Raw genomic sequence first — 18,612 nt, forward strand, 5'->3', positions numbered from 1 at the left:
CTTCGGTGCCTGAGTTTATAGACCTGCCAACGTTCAGGACACATCCTAGCACAGCACCTGGCCAGTGGGGTCTGACTTCCGAGCTCCTGTGCCCTCTGTTTCCCACGGTCCTGCGTGGTGTGGAGGCTGCTTCCCGCTGAGCTGCTGGCCTGTGGGAGATGCTGGCCCAGGGTGGATGAGCCCAGTTCCCTTGGCTCTCCCCACCTTCCCACCCCCACTCCTCAGTCCCTCGTTCCTGACAGTGGCCGAAGCAACTGTGACTTGCGGATTGGCCCAAGCCAGGCCTGTGTGCACGTGAGCACATGTCGTGCACCGGTGTGTGTGTGTTTGTGTGTGCGTGCACGTTCTGTGGCTGGAGCAGGTGCCTTGAACCACTCGGATGCTCTGCAAGGGCAAGACAGATGTGGGCCCACGGTGAAGCCTGGATTGCGGGGTGAGTCCCAACATGTGACCAGCTATGCAAGAGGCCGAGGAAGTTGGAGTATCGCTCAGGAAGGATCGGGAACTGCAGACCCGCACCACATTCACCCCCGGAGCCCCCAGCGGACAGGCCTTCAGTGGCGCACCTCCTGTAAGAGTGGGGACCCACTGGTGTGGGCGTGTAGATCCAAGAGAACCGGTACCAACTGATGGGGTGGGTGACATTTGTCTGAGTCTGTAAGTGTGTGCCAGATCAGCGAGGGCATTTAAGATCATTCATATTTGGGGCACCTGAGTGACGCAGCCGGTTAGGCGTCCGACTCTGGATTTCGGCTCAGGTCATGATCTTCCGGTTCGTGGGTTCCAGCTCCATGTCAGGCTCGCTCTCCCTCTCTCTCTGCTTCTCCCCCGCTTGCACACGCACAGGCTCTCCCTCAAAATAAATAAATAAAACTTTAAAAAAAGAGATCACTTGTATTTAATTTTTTTTGAATAGCTAATAACCTTTTCACCTAGTACAAAAGTAAAAAGGTTTTGAGCGACAAGTGTCCTTCACGTCCTTGTCTCACATCTGCCCCGTTCTCACTTCTCCCTAAAAAGATCAAAGCCATTCTTCATTTCTTATGTATCCTTCCTGAGTTTCTTTTTTTTTTTTAAGTTTTTATTTATTATTTATTTTTGAGAAAGAGAGGGAGAGTGCAAGCAGGGGGAGGGGGAGAGAGAGCAAGAGAGAGGATCTCAAGCAGGCTCTGCACTGTCAGCACAGAGCCCCATGTGGGGCTCAAACTCACAAACCATAAGATCACGACCTGAGCCAAAATCAAGAATCAGATGCTTAACTGACTGAGCCACCCAGGCGCCCCTTTCCAGAGTTTCTTTATACATAAATAAGCCCATACATACAAACCCGCATTCTTATTTCCTCCTGATTTTACTCAGCTTCATAGTATTCCATTAACCAGTCCTCTCTTGAGGCTCCATTGGTCCTGTTTCAACCTTTCACTTTAACAAATGTCGCTACAACAAATAACCTTGCGCATAAAGTCACTTCTCACAACAGTGCGTGTATCTGTGAGCTGAATTCTCCGAAGGGGGGGTTGTTGGACTAAGGCTTATATGCAATTTGTCATTTCGCCATATCTTGCCAGATTGTCCTCCATGGGGCAGGTGCCACGGCCTACCCACACGGCATGGCTTCTTGGATCTTAACCAGGATGGGCCACTGACTGTTTAGATGCACACATCTTGGCTTGGCCGATGGTACATGAGCCTTTCAGCCTCCCCAGCTTCCCATCCCAGCACTGGTGCAGGAATCTTGCACAACCACACAGGCCACCCCCAGTTCACGCTCGGTGTCTGTTCTCACTTTCTCTCCCGCCTCTTCTTCTGGAATAGTTACTAAGGCCGGAGCTTCCCTGCCCCCAACCACCACCCCCACACACACACAAATCGGTTCTGCAAGATAAAGGAAGTAGTCTGCCCACATTGACTCATTTAGCAAATCCAGGAGTGCCTTCTAGGGGCCTGGCATCCTGCTACGTGCTATAGACATGATACGCAATCTTGGCCAGACTCCTTATCCTCTGAGCCCCAGGGTGAGGGGTGAGTAAGGTGAGGGGTACAGACACAGGAAGTACCAAGTCCCCCACTAGCTCTAATGACGACATATCACCCCCAAATCACATTGTTAGTCTGTGTATATGTCAAAGGGAGGAAAGGCTTGGAGAACACCTCTGTGAGCTGATAAATGCTAGCACTTGTTTGCAAGGATGGTTTAAAGGCAATCAACCCAAAGAGCCCTTTGCAAGCTGGTGAGGAATTGCGTGTGTGTGTGTGTGTGTGTGTGCCCACGTGTTCAGTGAGGTGTCCTGTGACCTCCTGCCCCCACCCCCATGGAAGAGTAAAACAAGCCTGGGTTTGGCATCAGCCTGTCCTTGTTTGAAACCCTATAGGCCCACTCACCGATTTTGTGACTGTGCACCTGCATTTGCCCCTTTGTAGAAATGGGGCACCTTCACATTTCCCTCTCTGTGAATGTTGAATGAGATCCTAGAACTTAGCTTGCCGGGCAAGTAGGAAGGGCTCACCAAACGTGACCTGCTAGGAAGCAGGTTCCGAGAGCCAACGGTGGGGCTCCCATGCCAGGGTCAGGCTCCATGACAGACCTGCTGGGTGCCCCCCAGCCAAGGCCACCGGCGAGTGTGGTGGAGCCGGCCCCGGGCTCTCCGCGGCGTCTGGACAGGCCGGGAGGCAGCCGGGACGAGAGACAGCTGGGAAGGTTGAATTGCTCGGTGGCTAGGGAGCACCTCCCTCCCCCGCCAGCGATCTGCATTTCAATGTGAGAAGGGAGGAAAGTAGGAAACTGCTCAAAGGGGTTACAATGATTAATCATTTAAAAAGCAAGATCTTAATTACAGGCCGCAATTTTTGCTATTTAAGGAGTCCATTAGTTGCCAGAAAGAAGAAGCAGAAATTATCACAGGTTATTCTCCCCCTAACGTGGAGAGGGGGTGGGGCGGCGGGGGAGAATCAGCTGCCGCTCCAAGCTGGGGTTGGGGGGGGTTGGGGGGCAGGGTCCCACCCGGGAGGAGGCCTGGCCAGGAGCCCCAGGGGCCTGCCTACCATGAGGGAGCAGAGGGAGAAAGATGCTTGTCAGAGACCTGGGCCATGGCGCCGGGAGGTGGTGCGGGGACAAGGACAGCTGCCCCTCTCTCCCCAGCTCTGGTGGGCTGGATATGCCACCTGTGGGTGCCCCTGGAGGCCTCCTCCAGGGTGGGGCAGCTGGCGGCCAGCCCCTCCCCCACCCCGGTGACCACCCCCCCCCCTCCCGCCCCGGACCCCACCCTGCTCAGGAAGTGGGGTTAATTGCCAGGCCCTCCCCTCTGACCCCTCTGTGGGTTTTAGTCTTGTCTGGTCTCTGAGCCCCCAGGGCGTACAAAGAGGACCGGGTGTGTGGGGGGGGGGGCAGTGCTAGGAGTCAAATCAGAATAACCGAGCCTCTTTAGCGGATTAATTACGATCCTCAGGGGCTGAAAGACCCAGAGATCAAGTCCCCACCCCTGCCCGGTGGCCTCCGAGGCTGCCGCCAGACTTCTTTCTCACCCTGGTCACCTCGAAGCCTGGGCACACTCCTCCCCTCTGAGGGAGACACTGCTGTCCTTGTCCCAGGTCCCGATCTGGGCTCCAGGCCTCCTCCCCGAGCCCTGGCTGGCAGCTCCCGAATCCAGAAAACAGCCCCAGCGGACGGAGGGCTCCACCAGAGCAGGACCAGCTGCAGGAATCCAGAACCCAAATCCAGACGGTAGAGAGTGCCTGGTGCTCAAGTGCCTTCAAAATTGGTAACTCAGGTGAGTCACAAATGGGAAGCGTAAGCCGGAACCAGGCCCCAGACTATCCTTATTCCTATGATGCCATATGTTTAAAACAAGCTTGCAAGCAAGTCGCAAAGTTGACCAGCCTACCCAGAGGAAAGGTTTATTCCCTGCCAAGTGTGTTTGATATTAGGAGTAAAAGAAATGAAATCATTTCTATAAACAGTCCCTCCTGCCAGACTGATTAAGTGCCTGTGTGTGTGTGTGTGTGTGTGTGTCCATCAACCTCATCTGTTCTAACATTTAGGCCCCCAGAGGGCAGGCTGCTAAATCGGATTGAATGATAATTCCAGGGATTTCTGAGGCGGGGGGTGGGGGGGGTGGGGGGGGAGGGAGACCCACGCCACGGATTCACAATATGGGTTTGAATTCAAAATAAGCAAACTGAGTGGTGGTGACTCTACCCTGGCTCCTGTCTCCTCCTCCTTAGACACTGCCCCCACCCCGTAGGGAGGAGAGCTTTTCCTTTAATCAGCAGGTTCCCTGCCTCCAGGGGGAGAGTGCACAGCCCCTCCCCCATCTTCTCCTGCCCCTCCCATTTCAATGCTGATTAATTGCAGTTAGGCACCCAAAACAGTCTGGACCACATTCTTTCTTTTCTTTTAATTTTTTTTTTTAACATTTATTTATTTTTGAGAGAGAGCAAGAGAGACAGCACAAGTTGGGGGGAAACATAGAGAGAGGGAGATACAGAATCCGAAGCAGGTTCCAGGCTCTGAGCTGTCAGCACAGAGCCTGACGCTGGGCTTGACCCATGAGATCATGACCTGAGCCGAAGTCGGATGCTTAACAGACTGAGCCACCCAGATGCCCCAGGACCACATTATTTCTGATGCTGGTGCTTGTCACGGGGCTGCCTCGAAGCCACAGTAATCAGCAGCTTTTAGCTCGTCGCTCTCCTGACACTCTTCACTTAGACCAGGCAACGGCAAATGTGATGGAAATAAGAACTTTATTTTCTGTTTTGTTCTTTCCAAGAACGGGAGTTGGAGGCCTCGGAGGAGGGCCTGGCCTCTGGAAGCCACCTCTGCGAGTGATGCAAGATCGGGGTTCATAGCCTAGGGCCTGGTGGGGACACCTCCGCACCCAACTCACCACTCTGCATCCTCGTGGGCCCTGCCCACCTCAGAGACCCGCGGAATGTCTGTGCCCGGAAAAGTTGTCTAACCTCAGGGAATCCTGGAGGGCACCCAGGACTAGGCCCCATCCCGGGTGCTGGCCCAGAAAAGCCCATGTGAAAATTAGGAAAGGGTACTCCCCCTGAGCAAATGCAGTTCTAGCAGGGCAAACAGCTTAGAGATTGGGTACAGGCCGGATTTTCACACCCCTGACCTCTGGGTGTTCAGGAGAAACCCTGAAACAAGCAGATTGTATCTTACGCATGGGGAAACTGATGCCCCCTGTTCTACGGCGTCCAGCTGCCAGGGGCCCAAACCCATTGTCTTATATCTCCTAGGTTGACCCCCTGGGAAGCTGCCAACCCATCCTCACAAAGACTTGGGGGGGGGGTGGGGCATCAGGACCCCAGCTAAAAGAAGCGGGTGACCCCGACGGCCCAGCAATCTGGGGAGCTCCAGACCCTTTAGAGGAGCCAGAGAGGGGCAGGTAGCTTTTATTAACACTGAACACTGTTTTCCGTCTGTGTGAAAGTTTTGTCACTGTTGAAGCACATCCACCTCCAGGATTTTGTCTGAGCCTCTCAATTGAACCAGGAAGCGGGGAGCCAGGGCCCGAGTGCGGAGTCCCCGCTAGAGATGCGGCCCAGAAGCTGGGAATGGGACTCACGCATCTCCTAGGAGACGAAGCCGAGGCTAAGGCTAGATCCTGGAGCCCGTTGAGCTGGGACACAGTCCCCGATCAGATCGGGGACCTGGTGCCCTTCTGTGGGGAGAGAAACCCCCCGGATGCCCCCGCCTACCCATGCAAATCCTGGCGGCTCCTTCACTTAATGCCTGCAACTTACATCGCCCCCCGAGGCACTGCACGTGATAGAAGACTGAGACTCATCCCCTAGCAGGAAAGTGCCTACCGGACCACCCTGGACCTCGGTTTCTCCACCTGTGGAATGGGCTTAATAACAGCATGTATTGTTATTAGTAATCACATCCAAAGGGTCATCGTGAAGACACATTGAGGAGCTGTGTGTGACGTTTTTGGCACAGTACCTGTGCCAGGAAACAGTCACTCCGCTCAATCACTCATTTAAATGGTAGCGATTTGTGTTGTGGGCCTAGGCCCAGGGATGCTGCTGGGATGAGGCGCATAGGCTCCGCCCCTCCAGAAGCTTTGTGTCCACGGAGGCAGAGACAGCCACATTGTGTGACAGTGCAGGGAGGCAAGGCCCATGTGATGGGGAGCTTCGGAGGGGCTGCTGACTCAGCCAAGGGGACCACGGAAGCCTGCAGGCTCAGGAGCAGTCTAGGCAGAGGAGGACGGACTGTGTTCCACCAGAAGAAAGGGGGGGTGCAAGGCCAGTCCACTCACACTGCGGCAGCTTGGGGCACGCGGAGGGAGGAGGGAGGAGGGGGAGGAGGGGGAGGAGGAGGCCAGCTCCCAAGAAGCTTGTGTGAGCCCCACAGGGGAGCCTGGCCTTCAGGCACTGGAGACATGGGCACCGTTGAGCTCAGGGAATGGGAAGGTAGGAGAGAGAAGTGCCGAGGAGAGTTGGGACAGTCCCAAGGCGGGAGGAGACGGGGGTGGAGACAAGCCCGGTTAGCAGAACGCCCAGCACTGGGGGGCAGGGGCTGGGCAGAAGGCCCAGCATGGGGAGGTAAGGCGTTAGGGACAGGGGTCCTCTCTTTTCGTTCAAATGGAGGTGCCATAGGGGCTGGCTCTGGTGCTGCAGGGACACCCCCACCCCCCACCCCGTGAGCACTGCCTCTGGGCCTGAGCCCCTGTCCTGGGAAGAAGTGTCCTCCAGCCTCGACAGCAATCTTCTAGACTCTGGGTGACCCAGTGTGGGACAACAAGGGGATCCCCTGGCGGCCCTCTCTGAATCCTCTCCTCTAAGTGCCGAGAGGTCTGATTGCTTATATTCTGCTGCTCTGTGAACTCGCGAAAGTCCCTTCGCCTATCTGGGCCTCAGTTTCCTCGTCTGTGAAGTGGATCAGTTTCCTTCTGCCTCTCAATTCCTGGTGTTTACACCCATTTAGTCTGGGTGCTCAGCAGGCCAGCAGTGGGGGCTCCCTGCTGCCTTGATCCCTTAACGGCCCACACCCAGGGGGGGGCTGCGACCTACAAATGCAGGGATGGGCAAGAACCTGGTTACTTACTGACCAAGTACCACCCCAAACCTGCTGTTTGGCCCCAAACTGGCTCAGCCAGGGTCAGGGCCTCTTTAGGGCAGGCAAGAGGCCCAAGCTTAGTGTCTTTCCTCAGCTGGGGGGGGTAGCTCCTGTTATCCCACATGGGACAGGCCTCCTTCTGCTCCAAGGGACATCAGGGGTTGGGGACATCTCTGGTTGGCTGCCTCCCTCCTTCCCGATTCATCCCTACAGCTGTGTCTGCACTCCCACCTCTGCCCTGGGCTTTTGTTAGTGATGAATTTGTGTGACATCTCAGAGGGAGGGCTCCCGGGTGGGCGGTGGGCGGGCAGATGGGAGGGGGAGGTGCTCCAGGCCCCCCACCCCCATTCTCCCGGGATGCTCCTCTGCCCTCATTTGCGGGGCCTGAGTGAGCAGGACAGAGTCCCAGAGATGAAATGGTGGGGGCGGGGGGGGGGGGGGGGGAGGAGCAAGATGTATGGCGGGGCCACGGGACAGAGCACTGTCTGGTATAATACAGAGGCCACCATGGGGCTTCGAGCAACCTCTCTGGGAGTTGGTGACCGATGAGTCCTGAGCTGGAGGGAGTTGAAACAAATGATCCTAACAGATCACACACACGAATGGTCGCAGTGGGTGCAGCCCTGGGTTGAATCTACACTCTCCCACTTCCTAGCCGTGTGACCTTGCACAAGTCACTGGACTTCTCAATGTTTCAGCTCTCTGGTGCCTAATAGAAGGAAACAGTGATACCTATTCTAAAGGGTTCCTATCATGGAATAAAGTACCTAGCATAGCACCTACCATCCAGTAGGTGCTCAGTTAATGGTGCTGAGAGTATTGTTATTCTCACGGACAGGTGGTCCATAGGACCTTAGTGCACTGGATCTTGTGACTGTGGGCAAACTGCATCCCCTGTCTGAGCCATCTGCGGAATGAAAGGCTTGATGGAGGAAGCCCAAGGCCTCCTTCTGGCACGAGCTTTATGGTTTGTGGGCACTCTGGGTTGATGGAGGGGAGGGGGGCTGTGCTCACTGCATCATTTGTATGGGCTTCGAGTCCTGGGCCCCTGGAGAGGCTTCGACGTGGGAGGGGAGGAAGAGGGAGAGAAGAGATGGGGTGGGGTGGGGGGGAGTGGGGGGTAGGGGAGAGTTAGGGGAAGGATGGCAAAGGGAAGGGGAGGGAAAAGAGAAGAAGAAAGGGATGAGAAGCAGGAGGAAGGAAAGAAAGATGGGGGAGTGGAAGGGAAGGCGGAGGAGGGGGAGGCAGGGCAGGGGAGGGAGGGAGGAGAGGGGAGGAGGCAGAATGAGAGGGAAGACCCACCCAGCTGGGCTGCTGCAGTCTCTGCAGGGGAGAGCAGCCTGGAGCTAGCTCGCTCCCCGTGACCCCTGAAGGACTTTAGGCTTGTTGCAGGTGGGGCCAGGTGGCTCCCCTTCGAGGGCTGATGTCCAGAGCCTGACCCTGGAACCAGGGATGACCTTCTGGGTTCCAGGAATGGATCCCTAGACCTTGGATCACTGCCTCCCCCCCCCCAGAGTTACACAGTTTGGGTGAGAACCATTGGCCAATAGGTGAACCATTTCCTCCACGAGCACGTCCAGGGTGTTGTGCGTGAGCCCAGAGGCAGCTCCCTCTGGCCCAGGTGAGGGGCAGGCAGCGAGACAAGGGCAAAGAGCTTTTCTGTCTCTTTCCTGGAAGGGCCAGAACTTCCCCCACTCGGCGAAGGTGGCCACTCCCAGGGGATCGCTGGGGCTGGGTTGTCTGGGCAGATAGGGGGTCACAGCAGCCAGCCCTGGAGCAGCCTCTGGGACCTTGGCCATGTAGTTCATCCCTGGTTGGCATTCCTGCTCTCTTTCCTGAAGAGCAGTTAGAAGCACAGTCTAAGGAGTCAGACATCCATGGCCTTGAATTCCACTTATGAGCTGTGAGACCTTGAGAAAGTTACTTCTCTCAGCCTTAGTTTTCTACAGAAGGGTAACAGGGGAAGCAGAACGCTGTGATGTGGGTGTGGAAAGGCTAAGGAGGTGAGGGAGACAGTGGTAAAGATTTCCTTCCTTCCTTCCTTCCTTCCTCCTCTTCCTTTCTCCATTCATGGTAGTGACAAGGGAGCGTGAGGCAGGCTGAGCGCAAAGTACAGGTTATCAGCATGCCCCGCCCCCAGGTAGGATATGTGTGATATTCTTTGGACACTCCTGGCCGCCCAAGAACAGGAGAAAGGGAAGCAAGCAGATGGTTGACTGATAGAGATCAGTCCTGCAGGACAGGAATCTCCGTCAGTTTACGGATAACTTGGTAAACTGCAAGAAAAAGGCAATTTTATCCATAGTCTAATCTCCAGAAACCTATAGACTCCGTTTCCTGGAGCCCTAATAATCACCCTCATCAAGATGGAAGGGGGTTTAAGTGCTTGCCATGGCGATGTGGGAAACAAAGGCAAAGGAAAAATTAAATTCCCTTACTGCCTACAGCCCAGGGACGAGTCCTTGAAACAGGCAGAGTGACCTCCCTCTAGGAGCTCAGCTGCCTCGATGATGACACTCTGTTAGGGACAAAAGGGAATCTTGGCTTAACATTATCCTGACCCCCCCAGGATCCTGTGAATCTCCTTAAACACATAAAAATTCCTTTGGAAACTTCCTTTATCTCTACCCCCCCACCCAAGATACACGTTGGCAATCAGACTCCGGGCTTATGGCCCCCTGATATACATCTGAAGGGTCTCTTGACTGAGGTTTTACCAACCAGTAATAAATGACGTTTTCTTAACGGCCGCTAGCCCCTCAAGGTCCTGGAAATCTTGGTTCCAAAATTCCTTAGAGACTTAGGCTGTCCTGAATCCCCTTCCAACCTGAAGGTATATAACTAGACACTCTTCACAACCCACCAGACAGCTCTCTGCCCACGGGTCCTGTCCCCGTGCTTTAATAAAATCACCTTTTTTGCACCAAAGATGTCTTCAAGAATTCTTTCTTGGCCGTCGGCTCTGAACCCCACCATCACCCCAAAACCCCATCAGTAGGGGCAAGGAGGACCCTGCAGCCCACCTCCCCTTACTTTCAGCTGCCTCTTCAGGTGGCCTCTGCCCTGTCCACCCTAAGCTGCCTGTATGCCAGCAACGCCCCCCCACACACCCCCAAATGCTATGCAACAGGTGAGTGGAGCACAGGGCATCTTCCTGGAGTCCCCTGGCCCCAGCGTTTAGCACCTGCTTTGTGTGTCCAGGGATGAGCAATGGAAGAGTAGTGAGCGGGTGGCCTGTGTGAATGGTCCCGTCCCGGGAAGGGGGGGCGGGCAGAGGAGCTGATGTGAGCTAGAGAAGCAGGCCTTGGGCTCAGAAGTAGGTCTGGGTCTCCGGCTGCCTTCATGAGGAGCCTGGGAAACCCTCTCCCTGCCAGGCCACAGGCAGGGGTGGGAAGTCAGGGCCCACAGTGGCTTTGTACCCTACACAATTGCAGCCACTCTTCTGGATAAAGGGGCAGACAAAGGGGCCTTCGGAAGTGGCCACGCTGCTCAGCACCCGGGGAGGCCCCAGGAAGCCAGCTCTCCCCGCCGCCCACCCAGGCATCCTCCCAACACGCCCCCACCGGCCCCACCATGGGGGGCCAGCTGGGCCCCAGCCACCCACAGCCTGGCAGCTGTGCCGGGGACTGATAAAAGCTGAGGGAACCTGCCCCCCCCCCCCCTTCAGAGGGTCTGGAAAGTACCGGAAGAGCGCCCCAGGGGTGGGGTGGAGGAAATGCTGCTTTCTCACTTTCCAGGACAGCAATGAGATGGTGGCTGAGGAGAAAGGCCTTCAGGCCCCCCGGTGAGCGATGGGCCTCCTGAGGGGCCGCTGGTTTGCAAACAGGGCGCAGCTCCAGGAGGCCTGGACAGAGCTCCTGTTCTGAACCATCCCCACCACCACGGGCCACTCATATCCACAAGCCCCACGTCCTTCACCAGCTGAGCTGTCAGAGGGCAATCTCCCCTGGGGGCCCAGTATCGGGGAAAACACTCCAGAAGGGCCCAGACTGGGGAGTCAGCAGGCCTGGGCTGGGCAGCTCCAGCTAGGTGATCCCAGCAGGGCCCTCACAGCCCCCTGGGCCTCGGTTTCTTCATCTGTAAATAGGGCTTGAATAGAAACAGTGCTTGCAGGGGCGTGCACTGCGTGAGGCGGCAGGCATCGGCCCGACACATAGGCTATGCTCTGTAAATGGCATTTTGTGCATTTCTCGGGCCCTTATTTGAGTGTTCCAAATTAGTCATGTCCGAAAGTCGTGCTGAGACAAAGGCTTCCAGCAGTCTTAGTAAAAGTGATGGGCTGGGGTGATGGGCACTGAGGGCTCCTTCCACAGTATCCACTTTTTCAAAGGAACTTTTTTTTTTTTTTTTTGGAATTTCTTTGGACTTACAGAACAGTTGCAGATAGTACAGAGTTCCGATGTACCCTTTACTCAGATTCCTCAAACATTAACATCCTCTATAACCATGGTTCATTTGTCAAAATCAACGAGGTAATGTTTGTACGATACAGTCAGCCGCCTTATCCGTGGGGGTCCATTCCAAGACCCCCAGTGGATGCTTGAACCCACGGATGGGATGAACCTATACATGCTATGTTTGTTCCTATACATACATACCTATGAGAAATTTTAATCTATAAACCGGGCCCGGTAAGAGATTAACAGCAATCGCTAATAATAACCTAGAACAATTAGAGCAACCCACTGTAATAAAAGTTATGTGAATGTGGTCTGTCTCTCTCCAAATATCTTATTGTGCTATACGCACCCTTCTTCTCTGATAATGTGAGATGATACAAGGATACAGAAGAAGGGAGGTGAGTGGCGTAGGCACTGTGACGTAGCGTTAGGCTACTGCTGACCTTCGGACAATGTGTCGGAGAGAGGATTGTCTGCTCGGGACCAAGGCTGACCTCCAGTAACTGAAACGGTGGAAAGAGAAACCACTACTAAGGGGCCGAGACGGTACCGTGAACTAAACGCCAGATGTATTTGGATTTCTCCAGTGTTTCCAGTCATGTCCTTTGTTCCAGGGTCCAGTCAGGGTGCCATGTTGCCTTCAGCCACCTAAATTTTAAAGGCTGAAAGGACAGAAGTGTCATTCTTCATTAGCTTCACGGACTCCCCAAAGGCAGAGCTCTCAACAGAGCTGCGTCCTCTGTGGGCCCAGGATCCGCACCAGCCATCCTGTGGAAGCAACGAGCCTTCCTTCCCCACCAGGAAGTGGGTTTGCTACGCTCATTAGCACACAGGGGAGCAGAACTCTGGATTAGTGAAGGACTTTGGTGGCTTCTTGCTGGCTTGGAAGTCCACAGGGGGAATTTCAGAACTGTGCTGGACCACACAGATGGAAGCTGTGGCCCCCAAAGCATCTGAGAGGCCCTGTGTCCCTGCTGCCTGGTGCAGACACACACCCTCAGCCCTACGACAGGACTTCCTATAGTTCAGAGGGTGGTTCCGCATCCAGATGTCCTTCTGGCTACCCCCGGGCACTTGAATGAGAATCAGTAGTCCCTGCCCATTCCTTAAGCCCACACCTGCGATTCCTCCCTCAGAGCCGGGTGGTGGGGCCCGACCGTGGGCACCTCTGAATCACAGCCCACCCTGGGAGCCGGGACTTGGCCGGACCCCCAAGAGCAGCGGAGGGAAGGCCCTGGTGGCTCGGGTGAGGAAGGGACAATACCCCTTTTTTCCGGCAGCTGGCAGAGCCTTCCAGGCCCTGAGCTTCTGAATGCCTATTGGAGCCAGACACTGGACTCTGTTCCCCAGGCAGCCCCATGCCAGGCCTATCACCGCCCAGAGAGAAGGAGCCTTTCTTCCCTGTTGGCCAAAGCCAAGGCCCCCAAAAGAGCATCAGCAGCAAGGGGGGGGGGGGCAAGGGAAACAGGTTTCCCACCACCCTCGCCCAGCCTCCCCTTGGGAACCTCGGAGCTGGAAAGAGAAGTGTGTCACCCCCTTTGTGGGTCAAGTCTGCGCCCTCCTGACTCCGACACCACGGGATTCCCAGCCCCGCTTGGCCCTCTGCCTCCGTACCTCCCTACCTACTCACCGAATGCTCTGAAGACCTTTTACGGGCTCGGCCTGCTGGCCCGGGAAGGCACACGCGCCGAAGCCTGTGGAGAGCTGTGTTCAGGTGGAGGGAGAGCCAGAGATCCAAAGATGAACGCTCACAAACAAGCACACGGCAGGAAACAGTTGTTGGAGCCTCATCGTGGGCGCTGGGATGGGGGCCCGAGCACCTCATTCATCCTTACACAAGACACCGCAGACACACAAATATACACACCTAGAGACATAAACAGACACGCGTACCCATTGGAAAAGCAAAAACAAATACCTCACAGACAGACAAAGACAAACACCACAGACCCACAAAGATAAATGCGCCAAGGGTGTCCTGTGGGACCCAACCTGGGGGCAGGCGAGTACCCCACCCACAGAGAACTGAAAAACAATAATAAAACCCACCTTCAGATTTTTTTTTTTTTTTTTATCATCATCGTGCACCACTAACTCTTTAAGCAGGTCAGTGATAAGACACTCTTCCCCCTCCCAAAATTATTTTGTTGATTCTCACCCGTTGGGGTTTCTTTTCATATTTTTTTCATATTGTTTTCACCTCATTCGTTCATCTCATTGTGGTAAAACAGAGAGACCATAAACTTTACCATATTAACCATTTTTTTGGTATTTTTTTAGTGAGGATATTTTAACCGTTTTAAAGCGTACAATTCAGTGACATTAAGTGCATCCACACTGTTGTGTAACCACCACCACCACCACCTATTTCCAGAACTTTTTCATCGTCCCAAACAGAAACTCGGTACCTCTTCAACAATAACACCCATTCCTCCTTGCCCAGCTCCCGGTAACCGCTTTCTCCTTTCTGTTTGTGTGAATTTGCTTACTTTAGCTTCCTCATATAGGAGGAATCTTACAACATGGGTCCTTTGGTGTCTTAGCCTGTTGGCTTTGATAATAAATATGTAGAATTCAAGTCAGCACATCTCTATTGCTTATCCTTTACTTAATCCCGTATTCTCCATGGGCATTAATTTCAACAGCTCCTACCTCCACACTGGCCCCCAGGCAGGTTCCGATGGTCGAAAGACTTCAGTTCAGGTCATGATCTCACAGCTTGTGGGTTCAAGCCCTGTGTTGGGCTTCTGTGCTGACATCTCAGAGCCTGGAGCCTGCTTCAGATTCTGTGTCTCCCTCTCTCTCTGCTCCTCCCCTGCTCACACTCTGTCTCTCTCTCTCTCTCTCTTTCAAAAATAAATAAACATTAAAAAAATAAAAATAAAAATAATATAAAAGTATGTGTCCATTTTTTTCTTTTTTGCACTATAATGGTTATTGTATTGGTAATTTCATTTCTTTTTAAATGGCCCGACCTTATAGATGAAATTCAATAAAAGAAAGTTTTGGCTCCTTGCCATCTATTTACTGCCATTCATTTCACGATTATTGAAATTACTGCCAATAATTTTGTCTTCTAGAAGAGGGATGGTGTTAAGTATCTGCTCAGGGTGTATGCTAGTTATGCCTCGAAAACACACACTACATCACACACACACACACACACACACACACACACACACACACACACACTGCTAAATGCCCCAAGCCACTGATCATAGAGTGGGTGGGTAGGTCTCAGTGGACAGCACTCCTAGTGAAGGTGGGTCACCGACCACCGGGGCTCTGCCCTGACTGGGCGCCATTGGCATCTGGAGCTGACGGACAGGAGATGCCTCCGACTCAGACCCCAGAGGGCTCTCTGGAGCCTGAGGAACTCCCACCCCCTCTCGCCCCAAGGTCTCTTCCTCGCTGCACTTCCGAGGTCTACCACGAGGTGCCGCTGTGGCAAAGCGCCTAAGGGCCCCTTCCTACCCCACTGAGCGAAGATTGCGGATGGCCCAGTTTGTGCCAGGCACCGTGCGCGGCCCTGGGATTCCAGATGGGTAAATTGCAGCCTCTCGTCCCCAAGTACGGCACAGCTTGGCGGGGGAGACTCACAGGGAAGCCGACAGGGACAGTGGCCAGTGGTTGCACTGCATGTTTCCACGGGCAGGAAAGATACTGCCAGTGCAGCGAGCAGAGCCAGGGAAACTGAAGCCTCAGAAACCACAGGAGCCAGGAGCAGGGGACATGTGTTCTGACCAGAGGTAGAGGCGTGCACAGGCCTGGAGGTGAGCAAGCATACTGGGGAGTCAGAAGGGGGACTGGCCACGGAGGGCCTTCAGTCCCAGCCTTTAGAGCTTGGTCTTTCCCAGTTGGGACAAAAGGGAGCCACCCAACGGTCTGGTTGGAAGGACATTTAGAGGGACACCTGGGTGGCTCAGTTAGCTAAGCATCTGACTTCAGCTCAGGTCATGATCTCATGGCTTGTGAGTTCAAGGCCCAAGTCAGGCTCTATGCAAACACCTCTGAGCCTGGAGCCTACTTCAGATTCTGTATCTCCCTCTCTCTCTGCCCTCCCCCACTCACACTCTCTCTCAGAAATAGATACATATTAAAATTTTTTGGGAAAAAAAAGGAAGTACACTTAGAAAGTAGTCTTCTTCCATTGTGTTCAAAAAAATGGAGGAGACTCCCAAAATAAACAATATGTATACAACCAGTCATGAGTATTCATAGACTATATCTGCAAGATATACCACAATGAGGGACATTGGTTTCCTCTAGGGACAGGACTCCTGGCTGGGAGGAGAGACTTCCACTGTGTACATTTTGGTCATACTGAATTTTGAGCCATGGATTGAATCACCTTTCTGAAAAATAAACAGAAATTATTACATTGTAAAGTCTCTATGATAGAAAGAAACAAACTAAGGTCACTTTGGTTGTGTTGTATAGGATGAGTTGGAGAGACAGACTGGAGGCAGGAAGGCCGTCAGAAGACTGAGGCATTGGTCCTGGGGAAATGGAGGGGACCTGGGCTAAGCAGGGAGGCTGGGGGTGGGTGTGAGCACAGGGCTGGGAGTCTCCAGCCTGGTGACAGGCACAGTGTTCAGCTTATGAGCTTTTCTGGGGCTACAAAAATATAAGGGTCATGAAAACCAAAAATATTGCTTCCAGATTGTTAAAAGAAAAGTGCAAAATCCAAATGGACAAACGTTTAATAAACTGTCTCTGGAATAGAACTCCATACCGGCCAGTCACCACGCAACACACAGGGTAAATTATGTTCAATGTGAGTGCACCTTAATAGGCTTGGTATCAGAAAAGGGATGCCCCAGGGGAGCCCTCTAGGACCTGCCTGCATTCTATACTTCCAGGGCTGAAGCCAGGCCCCAGGGAGACTCAGAAGTCACACCCAGGTCAGGAGCAAGTTTCTGCGACTACAGATCCTTCCAGATATCCTCACATTGAGGCCCCTTCCTTCCCCAAAAGAGGAATCAGAGCAAGGGCAAGAGGAGGCAGCTCCCAGCAGTGGGGCTCTTTCAAGGAAGGAATGTATGGAGAAACAAGGTAGGATATCTGCCATGAAAGGGAACCTTGAGACCATCACGATGGCCAACCCCCCCTTGGGCAGAAGCAGCTGAGCCCAGAGAGAGGCAGAGATTGCCCCCAAGCCACACAGCCAGTTAGCTGCAGCACTGAGATTCACCCCACCTCCTCTCCCTCCCAGCCTTTGGTGGCCTTCACTGGGCCACTGATGCCCTGCATGCCCCACTCCCAAAGCCACCTCTGGGGGATCCCTCAGCCCTCCTCAGGCAGAACTGTCAACCACTCATGGCTCTATAAGGAATCCCAGGCCCTGCACATGGCTGTACCTTCTGGGGAGAAGAGTGGAGAGAAGGTCTTGATATAAGCTCCAGGACATTTGCCTGACCCAGGAAGGCTCAAGGAACCACCTGTATTGCAAGCCTGTGAGTTGGCCTTCCCATCACACAGTTCCCTTGTCCCAGCGGGCCTCCTTCACATCAATACATGAAAACCACCAGCTCGTCCAGCCTTAGAATCCTAATGTACACAAAGTAATGGATCTCCAGATTTGATTACATAACAATCAAAAACTTACATGAGGCAAAAAAAAAAAAAAAGCCTTAAATGAAGTTAAATGAACAGTGACAAGTGGCAGAAAACATCAACAACATAAATAAAAGGAATAGTATCTGTAATATATAAAGAGTTTCAACAAATTAATTTTTTAAAAGATGAGTAATCCAACAGAAGGCAAGGGTACAGTGAGTTAACAGCAGGAAAGGGGTTTCATACGATAGAAGGAGCCACACAAATCCAAGTGTCAGTGTTTTGGAAGAAGTCAGGGAAAGGAGGCTTATTCTCTCTCAGTGGGTACAGGACCAGCCTAGCCTACCCTGTCCTGGCCTCTCTCTGGCTGAGAAATGTATTTTCTGTGTCATTCAGAAACCACACACACACACACACACACACACACACACACACACACACACACAGCTGAGGAAACTTTCTCCTAAGAGCCCCTCTGTGTATCTTCTAAGATTTTTCAATCCCAGGAAGGGAACCCATGAATCCTATGAGAAACAGCTGGGCTTGAGGCCGAATGTGAACACTGGGTCACCCCAGTACTTCCGCCCCTCCTCCTTCTTGGCAGAAAAACTCCAGTTTTGTTCAGGCAGCCACCCCACTCCACACCAAAGGATTCCTGATTGGATCAGACCAGAGGTTTTCCATAGGGGCAGCAGCATCCCTACGGGCACTTCTATCTCTGTGGGACATTTTTGTTTGTCATAATGATGGGGGCACTGAAGATATTTGGTAAGCTTGGGTGGGGGCTAGAATTCCTGACATTTGCGATAACAAAGCTTTGGCCTAAATCCCACAAGACTTTTAAAGGTCCCGCTAAATAGAGACATAAGTAAAAAAAATCTGAGCCTAGAATCTCATTCCACTTTACATGTTAACAGAGAAGTTTTTGTGCAGCTTTAATATGTATATCAAATATATACCACAGCACAACCAACACTGTGTACATTGAGAAATCTTCCCAAGAGTTACTAGGCAAACACAAACACGCACCAGGTGGCATTTTAGTCACCAAAACAATCCACCTGTATCTGTTTGCATCCATCACTGCCATGTTCATGGAGATTTTATATGGCGGTAAAGGTATCTCGTTGTCCTTTAGAATACTTACACCTGAGCATACATCTTGAACTACATATTATTATACATTTCATTTTGTTTTTCTTTTATACTCTTTAGGGTATTGTATTGGTGTATATTGTATTGGTGTTTTTGGTCTTTGGTTTTTGATTTTTGGGGTGCTTTTTTTGGCAATTATATGCCTAAGTGGGTTTTAATTTCTACAGATTTCATTAGGCTAGTAATATTTATTATGCAAAGCAGGCACCAGGCCTGATGAGACTGGGAACCATTGGTCTGGGCCAGCTGGTGCCATCTGTCCTGATGATGACTATGAATCCATGGACTGCATTGAGCATTTTCCTCTCATCTTTGGCGTGAACAAGCGGGGAATCACACGACCCTTATGGCCACTGGATGCTACCTTGTGATCATGAAATGGCAGTGCTTCCAAGGATAAAGCCAATGTGGAGGATGAAGTTG

This window comes from Herpailurus yagouaroundi, unplaced genomic scaffold (assembly GCF_014898765.1).
Source record: "Herpailurus yagouaroundi ecotype Mexico unplaced genomic scaffold, PumYag 185, whole genome shotgun sequence".
NCBI lineage: Eukaryota > Metazoa > Chordata > Mammalia > Carnivora > Felidae > Herpailurus > Herpailurus yagouaroundi.